The sequence below is a fragment of the Anopheles arabiensis genome, chromosome X (assembly GCF_016920715.1).
Source record: "Anopheles arabiensis isolate DONGOLA chromosome X, AaraD3, whole genome shotgun sequence".
Taxonomy (NCBI): domain Eukaryota; kingdom Metazoa; phylum Arthropoda; class Insecta; order Diptera; family Culicidae; genus Anopheles; species Anopheles arabiensis.
The window spans coordinates 25,062,375-25,076,403 of NC_053519.1; the positions used below are offsets into that span (position 1 = coordinate 25,062,375).

General features: G+C 41.5%; 1 protein-coding gene across 4 annotated transcripts in view; it reads right to left on the reverse strand.

The window, feature by feature from the left end:
• The window catches only part of LOC120906744 (glutamate receptor ionotropic, NMDA 2B), a 202,191-nt gene that overhangs the window by 63,917 nt on the left and 124,245 nt on the right, over nt 1-14,029 (reverse strand). The gene's annotated exons all lie outside the window — the stretch shown is intronic.

Here is a 14,029-nt window from a genome sequence, read left to right on the forward strand (position 1 = left end):
AATGCACAAATTAATTTGATTGTTATTATAACTTGAATTGTTTAAAGAACAGTTTTTTATTTACTTTTCTTCAATTTGGACCACGTATAATAATAATCAATCGTTGCGAGCACGACAAGTAGCAAAAGGCATACTAAAATCGAAGTGAGGTATATACAAATGAAAGTGATGCATAGACAAGAACCATGATAAATGGGGGCCTCCAAATCATTTTGCTTAGGGCCCCAGAACTCATAAATACGTCACTGATATTGACAAAAGAAAAATAAAAACATGGGGCTACTTTTGGCGCGTTAAATTTTACGTCCAATCTCACCTTACTTTTTGGACACAGTAGTACAATGAGTTAACTCAAGTAGCTTTTCGCCCAACAAATAGTTCTCTATCAATAATTGCGAAGCATAAGGTTAGAAACAAATATTCTAATTTTAATCTCATAAGACCAAGGAAGCGTTTGATAGAAGCGTAAAAGCTATAGGCTCGGTTTGGAAATGGATTGGAGGAATCCCGGATGCACATGACCTGCAAATCATCAACAGAACAATGAACGATTTGATAGAGAGTAATAACCAGCAATTCCAAGTAAATGAAAATTTTGGAATGAAAATCAAAAACCTCACCAACGAAATGAAGCAGATGATTGAAAAAATAAAAGACATTCTTCTTAATGAATTAGACATGCTGACGGCAATTATCAATATAGGGTAAATGTACCTATAGTGGTGGTAGTACCAATAGTGGTGTTATTGCTCTTAAATGCGGTTCATAGGGCAAATTAAAAGTAATTAAGTTATTTAAGTTAGTGTGAAATGTTCTTTAGCCCTTTACAAAGGTTTTAAAAGTTAAATGGGACCATTCCGTTACTTAGTGACCGAAAAATCCATTATTTTGTGAAATGTGTCAACATTTTTCCAAAATCCTTAGGATTTCATAACGAAACTCATTTTTCTGTTAACGTTTTAAATGATCACATAACCACGCAATTACTAGTTTTTTAACATAACTGTTATGTAATGTTATTGTTTTACGTAAATTATTTGCCTTTTGACCATATTTATGCATTTATAAGTGTTTTTATATAGTGGTTATAATTATAAAATTTTTCCTATAGTGGTTATAATTATAAAATCAATAAAAACAGGTCGTTTTAGATTTTTTCGAGGAAATTTTTGACATGTCGTACTGTTTTCACTAAAATAAGCAACAGAAATGAGTTTCATGTAGATAATTTACCAAAAACAGGCCAAAATTCGCTTATCTGGCTGAATGAAAAATTGACTTCAAATCAAGCACACTCTTCCGGGTGTAGGTTGACGACAGGTGTGATGCAGTACTTTAGTGAATAGTTTCATCAATCAAATTCATAATTTTTTTACGATCAAATTACGCAAGAAACCAATAGTATGGCAGCAATCCTTGCTATTCATACGAAAACAGCTTCAATACTATATTTCATTGATATTATACACCGTTTTTTTATACATCTTTGTTTACCACCTTTATAGGAACACAATACAACGACTATAGGAACCATACCACCATTATAGGTATAACGAAGCAGTCACAAAAATATGTATTTTTTCGTAAATTTGATGTGTTTCATGGTAAAAATGGTTGTGATTGCGAAGATAAAACATATTCCAACTGTCATGTGTTAAATTATTCAGAAATTGTCCTTCCTAACACTTTAAAACCATTAAAACACATCGGTACCACTACAAATTGCACCACTATTGGTACTGTAAGGTACGACCGCAGAATCCGATATCGGTCTATAGACAAGGTAAATAGGCCTTTCTTGAACGCGGTAAACTGCTTCCGCAAAGAGTGCGATTTGCGAGAAGAATAGAAATGAGAGCGACAAAACGAGAGAGTGTGAGAGATAGAAAGAGAGAGAGTGGAGGAAAGGTCAGTAGCAAAAAGGAAGTCGAACAATACGGAAGCAAATAAAACTAATTTTTTATGCGATCTTATCAAAAGTGCATGTAAAAAAGGTTTTGCCAAAAGATTTACTTTCCGAATCGTAGTGCTACTCAACAGGTACATTTACCCTCGATACAATTAACAAGATAGTTGAAGATATACAAGAAGCGATATCGTTATCCAAAATGTCTATTACAAGCAGCAAACTTCTATCACCACTCGAAATTGCTATTATACAACAGCTATTAGAAGACCAAGGAGTTAAATGCGATACTCCTGACGAGATCATTTGTTATATCACACCTAAAATAGCAGTCAACAACAAAAAACTGCTCGTATCGTATTCAGTCACCATTACTGATAAACGGAACTCATCGGCTTTAGAGCGCAGACCACGCACATTTTGACAGAACACGGTTATACGCGTCGATCGATTACTCGGTGCTTGATATAATGAAGTGTTAGTAGCCGGTATGTTAGAAATAACGGAGCTTATCGTAGATGGTGAGTGTATGATGAGTGTCTGTGTTATCGAACCCGCTTGGCAAAGAGAAACTCATTTTGATGCCTCTCGCTACCCCTGGCCCTAGTTTTAAAGGAGTCATGCGACACACTCGCACTCCACTACCCCATCCCATGGAAAAACGCTCCCACCATCGAGGTGTTGACCAAAATTTCGCTGTGTGCATGAGACACACACTCACACTCCTCCAGCCCTCCACAGCTGAACGCTCCCACCGTTGCGAAGATGGGAGAATTTTTGCTCTGAACGTGAGACCCTGAAGCGCAAGAGATCACACTATGTGAAAAGACGATCATAATTCGATATGGTCAAAATGCGTCGATTGTCGTTTCATTTATCTGGTAATGATGTTTTCACTTCATCAAAATTTTAAACGTTAACAACTAGGCTGATAACAATAGTTGAAATTTAAATCAGAATAAAATCAATTCATTTGAAGTAAAATAAATTACATTTTACTCTATTTTGACCATATTTCATTTCATTTCATTTCATTTATTTAATACAATATCCGCCATCAAGGCTTAGTATAATAGACTTAAAACTAATTTAATACTAACAAATAAACAAAATAATCAATGAAAAACTAAGCCTAACTAACCTAGTCTTGACCTAACAAAAAAGAAAAGAAAAAAAAAAGAGTAGAGCGTAGAGACTATCATAAACTTAACAAAAAAAAAAGAGAGTAATAGAAAACTAAGGAGAATAATTAAAGGGAATTAGAAGAAAAAATACGGTTACGGAAAGAGTTGAGAGAGGAGTCGAAATCAAAGAGATAGTAAAAGTGGTTAAACAACTTGAAACAGGACAGAAGAGGGTCATTGAAAGTATAAAGAGTATGACGTGTTTCAATTGACAGAGGATCACGTGGACGAAGAGAACGAGAGGGAACATACAGCGAGATGGACGAGAGTAAATCAGGAGCATCAGTAGCAGAAAGTAATAAGCCACCAATAAAACAAGCCTGAAACACTTGGCGGCGGAAGCTTAAGGAGTGAAGATTGAATAACTGCAATCGCGTTTCATAGGGAGGTAGTGAGGCAGCACCGAACAAACGACGAAAGGCAATCCTGGTAAAGAGGCGCTGAATGCTTTAAATTCTCTAACAGCCATCAATAGTGGGAGGATTCCAGATGATACTAGCATATTCAAGAATAGGCCTTACCAAAGCACAATAAAGGATTCTTAGGATGCTTTGATCTCTAAAAATAGAGGTAAGACGTAAGATAAACCCAAGGGTTCGATTTGCTTTTAGTAGCACCTCATCAAGCTGCAGTTTAAAGTTAAGACGACAGTCAAGTATAATGCCAAGGTCACGGATGGACATAACACGAGAGAGGGAAGCGCTAGAGAGAGTATAGTTAAATAAAATAGGAGAAAGAGAGTGAGAGAAAGAAATAACAGAACATTTTTCGGGACACAGGCAAAGTAAATTGGATGAACACCAATGAGCAAATGCATTGAAGTAATGCTGAAGTCTCTGACAATCAGAAGATGAAGACACAGGAAAAAATATTTTGATATCATCCGCATAAAGGACATGACCATCAGGAGGTAAAACATTACAAACATCATTGATGAACAAAGAAAACAGAAGTGGACTTAGCACACAACCCTGAGGGACACCTGACGTACAAAAAAACTCCTCAGATAAGTACGACCCGGTTTTAACCCTGCATGATCGATTACTTAAATATGAGGACAGCCAGCTAATAATGCCATCACCAAAACCAAGTTTAGACAATTTAGCTAATAATAAAGAGTGAGGTAAACTATCAAAAGCAGCATGAAAGTCGGTGTATATTGCATCAAGTTGGGTACCGGCCTCAAAAGATCTAAAAATATTGGAAATAAAAGACATAAGATTAGTTGAAGTAGACCTACCAGGCATAAACCCATGCTGTTTAGGGCTAATAGCTGAACTACAACTATGAAGTATGGTTGGAAGGATACATAGCTCAAAAGTTTTGGCTGTGGCGCAAGTTTGGGTTATCCCACGATAATTAGAACCAATGCTACGGCATCCCTTTTTGTGTACCGGAAAAAGCCAACAGGATTTCCAAAGAGCAGGAAAAACCCCAAGAGAAAGTAAAAGGTTGAAAATTTTAGCAAGGTGTGGAGCAAGCACGTCCTTACAGTTTATTAAAACAGAGGCAGGAATGCCATCTGGACCAGGAGTAAAAGAACGTTTCAACCCAAATAACACCTGTACAACTGTTTCAGAGCTTACCGAAATATCGGAGAGATTAATTAAGTTCTCTGGCGTGTAGAGTAGCCCACCCTCAATAAGGTTAGGGTCACTAACCGGTGGCTCAAACATTTGGGAAAAATGGGCAGAGAATAGCTCACAGATCTCAACAGGCGTAGAGGCAGTTCGAGAATCAAGTACCATTTCATTAGGTAACGTATTGCACCCTCTTCGAATCCTAACAAATTGCCAGAAGGATGCTGGATCAGAACGGAAACGCGATTGCAGTCTACTCGAATAGGCCTCAAAACGAGCCCTGTTGTATAGTCGATGCGCAGTGGCAGCGTACTTAAATAAACGAAAGTTTAATGCAGATCGGTTCAGACGGTACCCGCTTAGATATTTCATTCTATCCTTTTTCAGGTTGCGAAGAGTACGATTGGACCAGGGAGGATTAGGAGGGGATCGAAAAATAGGTGTACATGAAAGGAGTGCAGAGGTTAACAAAAAAAAAGACCAGTCGGAACGAGATAGAATTGAATTAAGTTTACGATAGTCTGTGAGCCGAAAATTATAACGAACACTCAATGAATTAGGAGCAGAAGGTAATACATTCTTAACCCTACTAGCCCTAAATAAAGAAGACGGAAACGCAATTTCTAGAGCAGGATGATGGGCATCCTGGGGCAGGAGCAGTGACGAAGCAGGATACACAGAACAACAAGCAGCTGCAGCAGAGTTGGAGAGCACCAGGTCCAAATAATGATTTAAATGGTTATGCACCCCGTTCAGCTGATAGAGTTCATGCAGGTTTAACATATCCAAAAAGCAGGAACTGGATGTATTCTATGAAATATGTGGCACATAATGTCTTATAGCTGAAGATGAATCTGGCCTTACTGCGGTAGAAAGCGACCACTCTAACGCAGGTTGATTGAAGTCACCCAGAAGGATAAGATGATCATTCGGTTTCATTTGCATGTATGCATCACTGATGAAAGCAGAAAGGGATTCCAAATAGTTGCGGTCGCTGCTCAAATACGGTGGCACATAAACAATCCCCACATAAAGACGAAACTTAGAAAAAGAAACACGTATACATAAAGCTTCAAGCGTGGGTTGATTAATGTTAAGTGCCACAGAAGGATATCGAACGGAACATGCAAGTAGCACACCACCCCCACGCGAACGTTCATTGTTTAACCTGCTTCGATCGCAGCGGTATATGTTGTAGGCATCACTATCAAGGACCATGTTGGATGGAATCGATTCATTTAACCAGGTTTCAGTAAGGGCAAGCATTTCAAACCCTGATTCATTCGCAGAAAGGCGCAATTCATTGTATTTGGTGCGAAGGCCTCGAACATTTTGGTAATATATCACGAATGGGTCTATTAATTGTGAGCTATCCGTTTGGCAGACGGGCTGATCTGTGGTGAGCGGTTCTTGTTGCTGAGATAGGATTGTGATTGAAGCCCCACCCCCGGTGATAACTGAGGCGGTGTGGGAGGAAACTCCAGTTGAATAGCCTCTAGGATCTCGGTCATCTGGGATGGTGATAGAATCACGCGCTGTGGGGGTGGCGATCGATGTTCCAAAAAATGATCCGGATGAGCGGTAGTTTTTGGCACAGCTGAAGAGCAATTTTCACTATTTGTACGATGCGAAATAAGCTCAGAAGGGTCAAATCGAGCCCTTTCATGTACACGTTGCTTTGGTAGGCCACGAGCAACAAACTCCTGAACAGTAAGTGAAACTGGCCAAATAGTAGACTGCAGCGCAAGCTCCTTAAGAGATTTAGGAACACTTACTTTGAACGATATGAAGAACATCGAGTCCAGGTTCACACCCTTTTTCGTGAGACGGTAAACATTAATATCGTCCGTTGGTAGCACAGCTTTAAGCCACACACGCATATCATCTGTGGAGACATGCGATTTGATGTTCGTGAAGTATAACCATACTTTCTCGGCTATGCCCGTGTTGGTGGTGTTTTGGTTCAAAACAGGATCAGAAGATGCTTGTGTATTTGTTCGATAGTTTCCAGCACTAACATCACTAGTCGGCTTAGTACGATGATTGTAGTGGTTACAGTTGTCAGAATCTTCCACAGTGTTGGTATCGTTGGCAGCTTGGATATCATCAGTGAGCTCCGTTGAGTTAGTAAATGTACGGCGAGCGCAAGCTGTTTTAGTCGTTCTGGATGTATTTGTGGCATTGAGCGACGATACATTAGTGGATGTGTGCGTTCGCGATGCGTTGCTAACAGACGGCTTAGCTAATATGGGTGCTAGCGCTCGCTCATCAACGAGAGCGAGGATCTCAGGAAGCAAATCGCTCTTTCCCCTGTGCAAAGCGACGGAAGAAATCATTCCCTTTCGCGCATTTTCTCATGCTTTCTTTTTCCCTCCTACGGCAAATTTGTCAAGCAGCGTTTCGAGCTACCCGGCCCTGGCACCGCCTCATACCCCTCGCCTGAGCGCGCTGTCGAAGGTTTGGATGTGTTGGTGCGTCAGACGGCCAATCGCTGTCAGTCGTCGTCCGTGCTTTTTCCCTCCATAGCGCTATCTCTTTCACGCGTATGGTCAATGCTCGCGAGCTGTTGTGGCGCTCAAAAAAACCGTTAACAAACATTGCGGCGATGAAGTTGCATTTTCACAAATCAAACCAAAAAAGCGCAATGAGTTCAATTGCTGCAATGTACAAATGACTAAGGAATCGCTAGTTCACGTTGGAGGGTTTGCTGTGCAACGCGCAGAACCCTAATTCCAAGTAGCGCACGCAAGACAGGTGGCCATGGCCGTGCATAGGAAAGCTTAAACCAAATTACATAAAGCTTAAGTTTATGTGACACTATGATTTTCCTTTTATATGTTGTAGATTGCACAGATATGCTGAGTCGTATGCGCATGGGTGTGAGTGTGCGTGTGTGTGCACAACTGTCGCCGAATGTGTTTTCTTCCGGAATGTTATGATCCATCGGTCAAAGAAAAGAAGGTGTTCATGACGGTGTTTTTTTTTTATTGTGGAGCTGCATCCTTCCCCCTGCCTGCAGCGTATGCATCGGGCAGGATACAGTTTGGCAGTATGCAAGTTGCCCGCTGGATAAGAGCGGACCCGCGGCACCGCCATCATTCCGCACATCTTAACAGCATGCCCGTCGTGGATTCTAACCGCGTATGAACCGTCCGCCGTAGCAAGGGGTGACTATCCGGCTACGTGGTACTCAAGTCCTGAAAAGGCCGGCATGATCGCGTAGGCCATTACGCCAATAATAATAATAAGAAGAAGAGGAATAACATAGCATAACAGCCCACACCCGGAGAAGAGATTGGCTTGACTTTGTTGCTGCCGTGTTACCGCTGTGACGCGACAAATGCACGGAATGCAATCGACCAAAACATTAACCTACCGAGCCGAACCCATTTCCAAGGCAGTGCCGGTCGCTCGGCGTCATGATATCGACTCTGAGCCAACAAGCCGCCGGATTCTGGACGGACAGGTGGAGCACCATACGCGCACCGTAATAAACAAATCCAGAATCCTCTTTTGTATGGATTCAATTCAAAATGTTGTTTCCACTTGCGTCCGCTAGCTGAAATGGAAAGAAATGTGCTACATATCAGACGCACGTTTGCTTCGATCGTTTGTCTTTTTAATACCCCCAACAGCAGAACCGGTCGCAAAGATGGTGGTGCCAATTAAATGGTTGTATTGTGTCGTAGGTAGCGGTAATCGATCGGGCGGCGTGCAGTGCGTTTTCTAAGTATGCATGGAGTGTGTATGCAGCCGGTGACAATACACGCATCAGAATCAAACAGTTTTGGGGTTCCCGCACGCACACACACACACACACGAACGCACGCACGAACGCATGCACGCATGCACGAATGCACGTACGCGCGCACGCGAGCACGCACCCACGAAAGCGCGCAGGCAAGCACATACTCACTTTCACCCCCCCCCTCCCCCCTCCCGCATGATCGATTACGGCTACCTTATCGGAAGAAATGCTGGTTCCTCATTCAAAGCACCGAGAGGGGAGGGGGATCCCGGCATGATAGAGTGGACGATCACTTTCCCCGCGCTGTGTGTGTGTCCGTGTGTGTGTGTGTCGTGGCCAGAAAACTCGAGACAAATTCCGGCACATTGAAAAAAAAAATTTTTTTATTGCCACTATACACCGTGCTACATGATGCTTAGAAGGTCGTTGAAGCATCAAACATGTTCAAATTAAAAAAATATTAGATTAGTGTTAGACGTTCTCGTACGCTTGTTTTAAATAGGCTTCTTCACCCTCAATTGGCAGGGGCATCGAATGGTCTCATCAACAGCGGCACGAAATAAAATAAACCATCAATACACCGATAACACTTTAAATCCCAAAATGAACCAGCTTCTCCCGCATCGTCAAAGTCACACACAATAAATAAATGCTATACCCACCAAATACAATACACAACCGCAATGTACATATACACCAACGCATACACACAATCAGCTGACGGCGAAAGGCACGGGCTGAAGCGCAAGTAAGGCAAGGCAGGGAGGGGAGAGGGAGTGAGAGGAAGAGGAGGAAGGAATGGGCGCCAATATTTTTTTAATTTTTCGGCCGTTTTTTTTGCTCCGCCGTCTGAAATAGTTCATCCATTCATTCAGCAGATGGCGCTCGTTCCGCACCTAAAAACTGCAAGAAATACGCCGGCTATCGTAGTTTTGGCTGAAGTCTAGCGTATTTTTTTGCGTATTTTTTGACGCAAAACTACGCAAAAAAACTACGCAGAAAACTGCTCGAATTTGCGCAGCGGGAAGCATCGATTTCAAGCATGCATGTCGCGCGACATTTTGCCAAGCGGGACCGTATTTTCGAGCAGGTACTCGAATCTAATTCTAGCTTTGAGGCTAGAATAATCTAGACCCTGTGCTGATTTTCATCAACTTTCCGTTCCGCCGGGCCTGGGGCCTGCCAACGAGCTGAACGTGTTAAGCATTAAGAATAACTTTGTTACACTAAGCTTTTGTCTTCGTATGTTGTAAATTACACAGATATGCTGAGCCGTCTGTGCATGTTTGCAAAACTGTCGCCGATAGTGCTTTCTTCCGGAATGTTATGATCCATCACTACAAGAAAGGAAGGTGTTCATGTAAGGCCGAAAGACGAGTTGTGGCCCGAGTTGTAAATGGCATCTGATGACCGGGAGGAGGGGGTACTGGCACACAGCTGTTGGGAAATAGAACAGTTTACATAAATTGCCGGTGGGGGAGGGGGGGGTTCAACCATGGGACCCCTACGATCATCGGTCACAGGCCCTACAATTATTGCCGGCATGAGGGGGGGGGGGCAAATGATTCTCCAGCCACGGGGCCCCAATGACCATCTTTCCGGGGGCCCTTGTCACTAATGCTCGGTCCAATTGTAGACATACGGCATACTACAGACTAGAGATCTTCGGTGACCGCCTAGTCCGCCTACCGTTAGATCCACCGCTGGTTCATGACGGTGTTTTTTTTTTATTGTGGAGCTGCATCCTTCCCCCTGCCTGTTGCGTATGCACCGAGCAGGCGACAGTGTGGCAGTATGCAAGTTGCATACTGGATAGGAGCGGGCCCGCGGCACCGCCATCATTCCGCACATCTGCATGCCCGTCGTGGGTTCTAACCGCGTATGAACCGTCCGCCGTAGCAAGGGGTTAGTCACCGGCTCCGGCTACGTGGTACTCAAGTCCTGAAAAGGCCAATATATTCGCGTAGGCTATTACGCCAATGATAATAATAATAAGAAGAAGAACTTATCATAACAGCCCACACCCGGGGAAGAGTTTGTCTTGACTTTGTTGCTGCAGGATCTACCGCTACGGCGTGACAAATTAACGGAATGCAATCGACCAAAACATGAACCTACCGATCCTAACCCATTCCACGGTATTGCCGGTCAATCGGCGTCATGATACCGACTCCAAACCAGCAAGCCGCCAGATTCTGGACGGGCAGGTGCAGCACCATACGCTCACCGTAATAAACAAATCCAGAATCCTCTTTTGTATGGATTCAATTCAAAATGTTGTTTCCACTTGCGTCCGCTAGCTGAATTAGAAATAAATGTGCAATATATCACACGCACGTTTGCTAAGATCGTGTGTCTTTTTAATATCCCCAACAGCAGAGCCGATTGCAAAGATGGTGATGCCAATCCAATGGTTGTATTGTGTCGTAGGTAGCGGTAATCGATCGGGCGGCGTGCAGTGCGTTTTTTGCAAATGCATGGAATTTGTAGACGCAACGGGTGACAATACACGCATCAGAATCAAACAGTTTTGGGGTTCCCGCACGCACTCAAACACACACACACGAACGCACGCATGCACGCACCCCCGAACGCGCGCATTCGCACGATCGATGACCGCTACCTTATCGGAAGAATTGCTAGATTAACTTTAAGCGCATCCTCATCCATAGCAGTGGGCGGGGTGGGGGGTCGCGGCATGATAGAGTGGACGGTCACTTTCCCCGCTCTGTGTGTGTATGTGTGTGTCTGTATCGTGACTCGAAAACTCGAGACAGAATTTGACAAATTAAAAAAAAATATGTTATTGCCACTATACATGCTACCTTCTAAGTGCTACATGATGCTTAGAAGGTCGTTGAAGCATCAAACATGTTCAAATTTTAAAAAAAATATTAGATTAATGTTAGACGTTCTCGTGCGCTTGTTTGAAATTGGCTTCTTCACCTTCGATTGGCCCGGGCATTAAATGGCCTCATCAGCAGCGGCACGAAATAAAATAAACCATCCATACACCGATAATACTTTGAATCCCAAAATGAACCAGCTTCTCCCGCATCGTCAAGGTCACACACAATAAATACATAAATGCTAACACCCACCAATTGCAATACACAACCGCAATGTACATATATACCAACGCATACACACAATCAGCTAACGGCAAAAGGCACGGGCTGAAGCTTAAGTAAGGCAAGGCAGGGAGGGGAGAGGGAGTAAGAGGAAGAGGAGGAAGGAATGGGCGCCAATATTTTTGAATTTTCGGTCGTTTTTTTGCTCCTGAAATAGTTCATCCATTTCTTCAACAGATGACGCTTGTTCCGCACCTAAAAACTGCAATAAATACGCTGGCCATCGTAGTTTTGGCTGAAGTCTATCGCATTTTTGTGCGTAGTTTTTGACACAAAACGACGCAAAAAACTACGCAGAAAACTGCTCGAATTTGCGCAGCGGGAATTTGATTGTCTAACATGCGGATTATCGAGTTCGGTTGCTCACAACAGTTGTGCAATTTCTTGGGCTTCAGATGTGCTTTAATAGATTTAAAGTGTCAGGAAGGTACATTTATGAATATTTTAACACATAGCAATTGGAATATGTTTCATCTTCGCAATCACAACCATTTTTACCATAAATACTACAAATTTACGACAAAAAGCTATTTTTGTAACGACTTCGTTGTACCTACTATATAATGGTGGTATGGTTCCTAAAGTCGTTGTATTGTGTTACTATAGTGTTGGTAAACAAAGATACCTCAAAAACTGTGTTTGAAGTTTTGAAGCCGTTTTCTTATAAATAGTAAGAATCACTTCCATGATATTGATTTCTTACATATTTGACAGTAAAAATGTATAAATATAAGAGATAACAATTTTGACTAAAAAACTGTATTACAACTGCGGTCTACCTCTCCCAGGAAGAGTGTGTTTGATTCGATGTCGATTTTTCACTCAGTTGGATGTGCGAATTTTGGCCTTTTTGGGTAAATTACTTACAGGAAACTCATTTCTGATGCTCATTTTTGTATTAACAATACGAAATTTTACCAATAGCCCGGAAAAAAATCTAAAATTGGAAGTAAATCTTTGGAATATCCCTGTTTCGCAAACCTATAATGGCACTATGGTAAAAAAACACATAAAAATGCGAAAATATGGTCAAAAGGCAATGAATTTTAGTAAATCAATAACATTTCATAAAAGCCATGTTAAAACAATAATAATTGCGTTGTTATGTTGTCATTTAAAACATTAACAAAAATGCAAGTTTATTTATGAAATCCTAAGGATTTTGGAAAATGTTAACACATTTCACTAAATATGGAGTGTTTCTTCACCATAACGGAATGGCCCAATTTCAATACTTTCATAGCCTTTTTAAAAGACCAGAGAACATTTCACAAGCGCATTTTAGAACCATACCACCACTATTGGTATAACCACCACTACAGGAATGTTTACTCTATAGAGTCTAGATAAATTTCAGATCCGGTATGTGAATGGGATTAACTTAACGACTGGTATGGTAAGGGGTTAGGATCAATTCCAGGATCTCATGACTAATCCTAACACCTAAAAAAAAATAAATACGATAGAAACATATTAGCACATATCGGTTTGAAAATCCTGGAATTTATTTTTCAGAACATATCCTCAGTAGAATACATTTTTTTGTATTTCGTTTTTATTTATTCATTATACAGGGTGGCATCGTAGAAGTGATACACCTATTCGAGTGCTCCTGTATTGTGGTTTTTGTCCCTGTGTGCCAAACTCATGGGCATATTTTGACTGCTTAATTTGTTTACTATTTATCGTGAAAAACGTAAACTTAGTGTTCACTTCAGTTTTCTCATATATTATAATGGATTCAAGTCGCGAACAAATAAAAATCTATAAAATAAAAATAAATGAGAATGAGAATGAACAATAATTATAAGATTTTGGAGTTCATTTATTCATCCTTTACTTTTGATGCACAATCTTAAAACACTCATCACAAAGTTGAGGTTGATCGGGACAGCTTGGACAATACGAAAACGATCTTTTCACAGTTTCAGGTGCCTTTGATCGGCCCATGTTTTCCATGTCATTGTTGTAGCATCGTTTGCATTCGCGTCACCAAAGCGTTGCAAAGGGGGGTTTCCAAGAATGAAATTCCATGGAATTAGCCCAACAAACGACATTGTGGAGCGACTAAGACAACAAAGAGCATTGGTGAATTTGATTTAAAAGAGAAAAAATGCAAAAGCAAATGCAATCGTTTCAAAGAGTGATTCCGTGGCCTGACGGGGCAGTTCAGTGGGCATGTATGGTGGCAGACAACGTGTTAACAGAACCAACCGAAACGTAAAACATAAGCAGGAACAGTTTATGCATTATAACCCAAAGCAGGAACAGTATAAGCATTAAACCCAAAACAGGAACTTAGTGACAAGAACCATCGTTCCTGTCAACAAAAGACAAACGTAACTAGCTGAGTGAAAACAATAACTTTTCAACATACAACTCGGAACCAAATGTGAGAAACCCTTAACTTCTTTTGAGTATAAATAAAACCAACTCCGATCATGGCAAGTCAGATTCGTTCGGACTGTCAGGATAGAACT